Genomic DNA, 8,119 nt, shown 5'->3' with positions numbered 1-8,119 from the left:
GATACACAACAGAGAAATAAAGTTATTATATTTCAATGCTACGAAACATAACATCAGTAGTATTACAATTTTGGAAAATGTCGCAAAATGTATATGATACTATTTATGGGGAAGGCAGTTGCTGTTCTGCGTGACGTCACGGTGTGTCGTTTCTTTGACCCGAATCTCTCCTCCCAGCAACAACGAGTCCAGCCCCCTTGGAAAAAAACACCGTTTTATATATTGTTCAGAATAACATAGAAACGTGCTTTCACAACGACCAGAAACAAACAATTCCAAATCTAAGTGTAGCTAGTTTTACACTATGCGGCATAGTGATCTGGGTCGCTCACAACAAACGGGCTGCTAGTTACCGTCAGCTAGCTTTGACGTTAGCACCGCTAGCTGGCTCTGTTCGGGAGGAGGTTACGGAGCGGCACAGGCAGCAGCTAGCGTTACCATTGTCTGTTGTTGACTCGGTCTGCCATCAGCAATCCCCTTTTGGACTGGGCAGAGGAGGCATTTCAAGGTAAGGAGAGTCTTGTAAACTATCCATATGCTAATTCTGCTAAACTATCTAACGACAAGCTGGTAACCGTGAGTACCAGAACATATGCATGTTAGCTATCTAACTAGAGAGGATGGGGCGTCACAATTTAGCTAGCGTTAGTTAATAATGGTAACTAGTTAGCTAGTTGCTGTGGTTATTAAATAAATACAGTCTTTAATCAATGTTCATGTTTGAGAGCGAGAGAGAGGGCTCCAGGAAGTTACAGTAAAATGTCCCTCTAGTTAAGTTAGTATCCCAGTGTTGTACATGTCGCCCTCAGTTGTGTTTAATACCATACATTTACACTGGCAATGCCCCTGGTAATCACCATTTAACCCCCTACAACCACAGTATACTATTGCCCAAGAGCAGGACTACACACAGCAGTAGTGTCGGCAATAGCTGCACAGGCGTCAGTGGGTTTTGTCAATCACTCGTAGCTACTCTGCTACATTTTATATTTGTGTCATTTAGCAGACACTCTTTTTCCAGAGCGACTTACAGTAAGTAGTGAGTGGATACATTTTCATATTTAATTTTCGTACATTATTAATAAGTTAATCAGACTAGATAAAAACAGACGTTACTCTGTCTGTCTGACAGCAGCGTTATCTTGCCCTAGATAAGACTATGGCGGCACTTGACATTTGGCCTGTAATAACTGCTTCCCTCACAAAGAATTTGCGACGAGCTGCTAATGCCAACAAACTGATAACTAACTAAATGAGAAGTGCTGGCCTAGAGTAACCTTTGAACCAGCGAGCTAGGCCCCGAAGGATAGTCATCTCACAAGTGAACAACGGTTTCAGCCTGGCACCCATGTCCTTGTTGGGCAACCAGACACCGTTTACGCAGTGAAACTTGCAGTGTACCGACTGTTGAACAAAAAGCATACGTTTACTTGAATATTACATATTGGGTGAATGTTTGGTTGGTTCCCAACAGGGGGGGTGGGAAACCAAGGTCTAGTGGTGGGATGGACCCCAGGGTTACCATAGTCATATGAGAAGGGGTAGTGGGGTGGCGGGGGATGAATAAATGCTCACGGTGAGGGTTGGTCAAACTCTGGCACTGATAGGAGACTGTCCTTGTAGAGTAGCATACCACTGTATATATCTCCACCTGATAGGCTACTTCATCTTGGAGCCGTGCTGAGCACACAGTCTAGTCTACATCCATTCTCTCAGACACTGACTGGTATAAATAATATGACCTCTCTCTTACTGGTATAAATAATATGACCTCTCTCTGACTGGTATAAATAATATGACCTCTCTCTGACTGGTATAAATAATATGACCTCTCAGACACTGACTGGTATAAATAATATGACCTCTCACTGACTGGTATAAATAATATGACCTCTCACTGACTGGTATAAATAATATGACCTCTCAGACACTGACTGGTATAAATAATATGACTTCTCACTGACTGGTATAAATAATGACCTCTCAGACACTGACTGGTATAAATAATATGACCTCTCACTGACTGGTATGAATAATATGACCTCTCACTGACTGGTATAAATAATGACCTCTCAGACACTGACTGGTATGAATAATATGACCTCTCACTGACTGGTATAAATAATATGACCTCTCTCTGACTGGTATAAATAATATGACCTCTCTGACTGGTATAAATAATATGACCTCTCTGACTGGTATAAATAATATGACCTCTCAGACACTGACTGGTATAAATAATATGACCTCTCACTGACTGGTATAAATAATATGACCTCTCTGACTGGTATAAATAATATGACCTCTCAGACACTGACTGGTATAAATAATATGACCTCTCAGACACCGACTGGTATAAATAATATGACCTCTCACTGACTGGTATAAATAATATGACCTCTCACTGACTGGTATAAATAATGACCTCTCAGTCACTGACTGGTATAAATAATATGACCTCTCTCTGACTGGTATAAATAATGACCTCTCAGACACTGACTGGTATGAATAATATGACCTCTCACTGACTGGTATAAATAATATGACCTCTCTGACTGGTATAAATAATATGACCTCTCAGACACTGACTGGTATAAATAATATGACCTCTCAGACACTGACTGGTATAAATAATATGACCTCTCAGACACCGACTGGTATAAATAATATGACCTCTCAGACACCGACTGGTATAAATAATATGACCTCTCACTGACTGGTATAAATAATATGACCTCTCACTGACTGGTATAAATAATATGACCTCTCTCTGACTGGTATAAATAATATGACCTCTCTCTGACTGGTATAAATAATATGACCTCTCTCTGACTGGTATAAATAATATGACCTCTCATTGACTGGTATAAATAATATGACCTCTCTCTGACTGGTATAAATAATATGACCTCTCACTGACTGGTATAAATAATATGACCTGTCAGACACTGATTGGTATGAATAATATGACCTCTCAGACACTGACTGGTATAAATAATATGACCTCTCACTGACTGGTATAAATAATATGACCTCTCACTGACTGGTATAAATAATATGACCTCTCAGACACTGACTGGTATAAATAATATGACCTCTCAGACACTGACTGGTATAAATAATGACCTCTCAGACACTGACTGGTATAAATAATATGATCTCACTGACTGGTATAAATAATATGACCTCTCAGACACTGACTGGTATGAATAATATGACCTCTCACTGACTGGTATAAATAATATGACCTCTCTCTGACTGGTATAAATAATATGACCTCTCAGACACTGACTGGTATAAATAATATGACCTCTCACTGACTGGTATAAATAATATGACCTCTCACTGACTGGTATAAATAATGACCTCTCACTGACTGGTATAAATAATATGACCTCTCACTGACTGGTATAAATAATATGACCTCTCAGACACTGACTGGTATAAATAATATGACCTCTCAGACACCGACTGGTATAAATAATATGACCTCTCAGACACTGACTGGTATAAATAATATGACCTCTCACTGACTGGTATGAATAATATGACCTCTCACTGACTGGTATAAATAATATGACCTCTCACTGACTGGTATAAATAATGACCTCTCAGTCACTGACTGGTATAAATAATATGACCTCTCACTGACTGGTATAAATAATATGACCTCTCACTGACTGGTATAAATAATGACCTCTCACTGACTGGTATAAATAATATGACCTCTCACTGACTGGTATAAATAATATGACCTCTCAGACACTGACTGGTATAAATAATATGACCTCTCAGACACCGACTGGTATAAATAATATGACCTCTCAGACACTGACTGGTATAAATAATATGACCTCTCACTGACTGGTATGAATAATATGACCTCTCACTGACTGGTATAAATAATATGACCTCTCACTGACTGGTATAAATAATGACCTCTCAGTCACTGACTGGTATAAATAATATGACCTCTCACTGACTGGTATAAATAATATGACCTCTCACTGACTGGTATAAATAATATGACCTCTCAGACACTGACTGGTATAAATAAAATGACCTCTCAGACACTGACTGGTATAAATAATGACCTCTCAGACACTGACTGGTATAAATAATGACCTCTCAGACACTGACTGGTATAAATAATATGACCTCTCAGACACTGACTGGTATGAATAATATGACCTCTCACTGACTGGTATAAATAATATGACCTCTCTCTGACTGGTATAAATAATATGACCTCTCAGACACTGACTGGTATAAATAATATGACCTCTCACTGACTGGTATAAATAATATGACCTCTCACTGACTGGTATAAATAATGACCTCTCACTGACTGGTATAAATAATATGACCTCTCACTGACTGGTATAAATAATATGACCTCTCAGACACTGACTGGTATAAATAATATGACCTCTCAGACACCGACTGGTATAAATAATATGACCTCTCAGACACTGACTGGTATAAATAATATGACCTCTCACTGACTGGTATGAATAATATGACCTCTCACTGACTGGTATAAATAATATGACCTCTCACTGACTGGTATAAATAATGACCTCTCAGTCACTGACTGGTATAAATAATATGACCTCTCTCTGACTGGTATAAATAATATGACCTCTCAGACACTGACTGGTATAAATAATATGATCTCACTGACTGGTATAAATAATATGACCTCTCAGTCACTGACTGGTATAAATAATATGACCTCTCAGACACTGACTGGTATAAATAATATGACCTCTCAGACACTGACTGGTATAAATAATATGACCTCTCAGACACTGACTGGTATAAATAATATGACCTCTCACTGACGGGTATAAATAATATGACCTCTCACTGACTGGTATAAATAATATGACCTCTCACTGACTGGTATAAATAATATGACCTCTCACTGACTGGTATAAATAATATGACCTCTCACTGACTGGTATAAATAATATGACCTCTCACTGACTGGTATAAATAATATGACCTCTCACTGACTGGTATAAATAATATGACCTCTCAGACACTGACTGGTATAAATAATATGACCTCTCAGACACTGACTGGTATAAATAATATGACCTCTCAGACACTGACTGGTATAAATAATATGACCTCTCAGACACTGACTGGTATAAATAATATGACCTCTCACTGACTGGTATAAATAATATGACCTCTCACTGACTGGTATAAATAATATGACCTCTCAGACACTGACTGGTATAAATAATATGACCTCTCTCTGACTGGTATAAATAATATGACCTCTCAGACACTGACTGGTATAAATAATATGACCTCTCACTGACTGGTATAAATAATATGACCCCTCTGACTGGTATAAATAATATGACCTCTCTCTGACTGGTATAAATAATATGACCTCTCAGACACTGACTGGTATAAATAATATGACCTCTCAGACACTGACTGATATAAATAATATGACCTCTCAGACACTGACTGGTATAAATAATATGACCTCTCAGACACTGACTGGTATAAATAATATGACCTCTCAGACACTGACTGGTATAAATAATATGACCTCTCAGACACTGACTGATATAAATAATATGACCTCTCAGACACTGACTGGTATAAATAATATGACCTCTCAGTCACTGACTGGTATAAATAATATGACAGTTGATGGTGAATGACTGCTAGTGTCTGTCTGTAACTGTTGATGTTGCTGTGGAAGATGTTATAGTTGATGATGAATAACTGCTAGTGTTTGTCTGTGGTTGTGTGAGATCATCTAATGTTGGCCTGTGTGTGTGCACTTTAGGTCATCTTAGCCTAAAGTGTGTGTGTGCGCGAGAGTGAGGGCAGGGCACAAGGCAGGGCGTTGTATCTTTTTGCAGCTAGCCTCAGTCTGAACAAAAGCTCTGTTGTTGCAGTATCATGTGACGCTGTGTGTGTTCCACCCTCATCATGTGATCTGGGGGCAGGGCTCACACTCTCAAAGTGCTGAGTCTCTCTGAGGCTCACTCTCTTTCCACCGCATGGAAAAGACGGATGAGAGGAGAGAGGGATGGAAAGAGAGAGAGATGGAAGGAAGAGAGGTTACAGAGAAAGGGAGGCAAGGAGAATGGTTCTGCCATGCAGCAAGGCCACATTCTCTCTCTCTCTCTCTCTTTCTATCACTACTTGTTTATTTAGCTTGTTGAAAGACAGTCAAACAAAGCTCCTACCATTTTCTAGATGTCATGGATGAATCAACAGCAGGAGTAAGTCAGAATGTTGTGGGATTCCTCGGAATGTTGGATACTTGAATGGAATGTTGGATACTTGTATGGAATGTTGGATACTTGTGTGGAATGTTGGATACTTGTGTGGAATGTTGGATACTTGTGTGGAATGTTGGATACTTGTGTGGAATGTTGGATACTTGTGTGGAATGTTGGATACTTGTATGGAATGTTGGATACTTGTATGGAATGTTGGATACTTGTATGGAATGTTGGATACTTGTATGGAATGTTGGATACTTGTATGGAATGTTGGATACTTGTATGGAATGTTGGATACTTGTATGGAATGTTGGAATCCTTCCCATATTGGATCCAGTCTGGGGATGAATGTGCAGGGTTCAGATTGAGCATGTGGAGCAGGTCATGAGACTGTGACTCTATCTAAACCTGCTCTCTCTGTTCCATGGTGTTCCTTGGTAAGTAGCCTGTCTGAGGAACGTTTGCAGTGGTTGTGTGGCTCCTCTGTATCTTGTATGGTGAAGATGTTGGCTTTCGATAGACTTTGGAATGACAGGACTTTGGACTGAGTGATACATTACATAAAGAGAATGTAGGTTATATGGATAGGCGTTCACTAGTGTTTTTATGCCAGTAGTCCAAACTAATCACGCTAGCTTTGGAAACTAAGAACTACAGTTTGGTGGGTTATTTTTTTTGCCTGTCTTTTGTTGACTTTTAGGGTTTGGAACTGTTGTGTACTTCTGTGGTGACATGGCAGTCTCTCTTGACCAGCCTGTAATTCTGGTTTCAATGTTGAAGGTCTTGTTTGAGACTTGTTTAGTCTGCTGTGTGGTGTGTGTGTGTGTGTGTAAGGCCGTCATACCTGTGTTTATCCCACATTAACTAGCTACAAAGAATATGCTACTCCGTTTCAGTATTGCTTTGAACAAAGGAACATTGGGTGCAGCAGCTGTCAGGGAATGTTTGTGTTTGTGGACTTTGATATCATGTTTATGAAACAACTACAGCTGGCGCCACTGCATTTCCTATGTTTCTGGGAGAGGGAGAGGGAGGTAATGGGAGAGAGGGAGTGGGAGGTAATGGGAGAGAGGGAGGGGGAGGTAATGGGAGAGAGGGAGGGGGAGGTAATGGGAGAGAGGGAGGGGGAGGTAATGGGAGAGAGGGAGGGGGAGGTAATGGGAGAGAGGGAGGGGGAGGTAATGGGAGAGAGGGAGTGGGAGGTAATGAGAGAGAGGGAGTGGGAGGTAATGGGAGAGAGGGAGTGGGAGGTAATGGGAGAGAGGGAGGGGGAGGTAATGGGAGAGAGGGAGGGGGAGGTAATGGAGAGAGTGAGGTAATGGGAGAGAGGGAGTGGGAGGTAATGGGAGAGAGGGAGTGGGAGGTAATGGGAGAGAGGGAGTGGGAGGTAATGGGAGAGAGGGAGGGGGAGGTAATGGGAGAGAGGGAGGGGGAGGTAATGGGAGAGAGGGAGGGGGAGGTAATGGGAGAGAGGGAGGGGGAGGTAATGGGAGAGAGGGAGGGGGAGGTAATGGGAGAGAGGGAGGGGGAGGTAATGGGAGAGAGGGAGGGGGAGGTAATGGAGAGAGGGAGGTAATGGGAGAGAGGGAGTGGGAGGTAATGGGAGAGAGGGAGGGGGAGGTAATGGGAGAGAGGGAGGGGGAGGTAATGGGAGAGAGGGAGGGGGAGGTAATGGGAGAGAGGGAGGGGGAGGTAATGGGAGGTAATGGGAGAGAGGGAGGTAATGGGAGAGAGGGAGAGGGAGTGGGAGGTAATGGGAGAGAGGGAGGGGGAGGTAATGGGAGAGAGAGAGGTAATGGGAGAGAGGGAGGGGGAGGTAATGGGAGAGAGAGAGGTAATGGGAGAGAGGGAGAGGGAGT

The 8,119-nt window shown here is 41.5% G+C and overlaps 1 protein-coding gene across 3 annotated transcripts in view; it reads left to right on the top strand.

Annotated features, from left to right (window-relative positions):
- Nucleotides 1-184: 184 nt before the first annotated feature.
- LOC139419129 (ETS-related transcription factor Elf-2-like) overlaps nt 185-8,119 on the top strand; it is a 39,667-nt gene continuing 31,732 nt past the window's right edge. Inside the window, exon 1 of one of the 3 annotated variants that reach the window (XM_071169081.1) lies at nt 185-508. The gene's annotated coding sequence lies outside the window, so the exon portion shown is untranslated. Of the gene's footprint in view, nt 509-6,119; nt 6,258-8,119 lie in introns of those variants that run through there. The other 2 variants (XR_011635381.1, XM_071169080.1) reach the window with 2 other exon arrangements.

This window comes from Oncorhynchus clarkii, chromosome 10 (genome assembly GCF_045791955.1).
Source record: "Oncorhynchus clarkii lewisi isolate Uvic-CL-2024 chromosome 10, UVic_Ocla_1.0, whole genome shotgun sequence".
NCBI lineage: Eukaryota > Metazoa > Chordata > Actinopteri > Salmoniformes > Salmonidae > Oncorhynchus > Oncorhynchus clarkii.
Note: the sequence above shows the minus strand (reverse complement) of the source record. Positions and strands in the feature narration are given on the sequence as shown.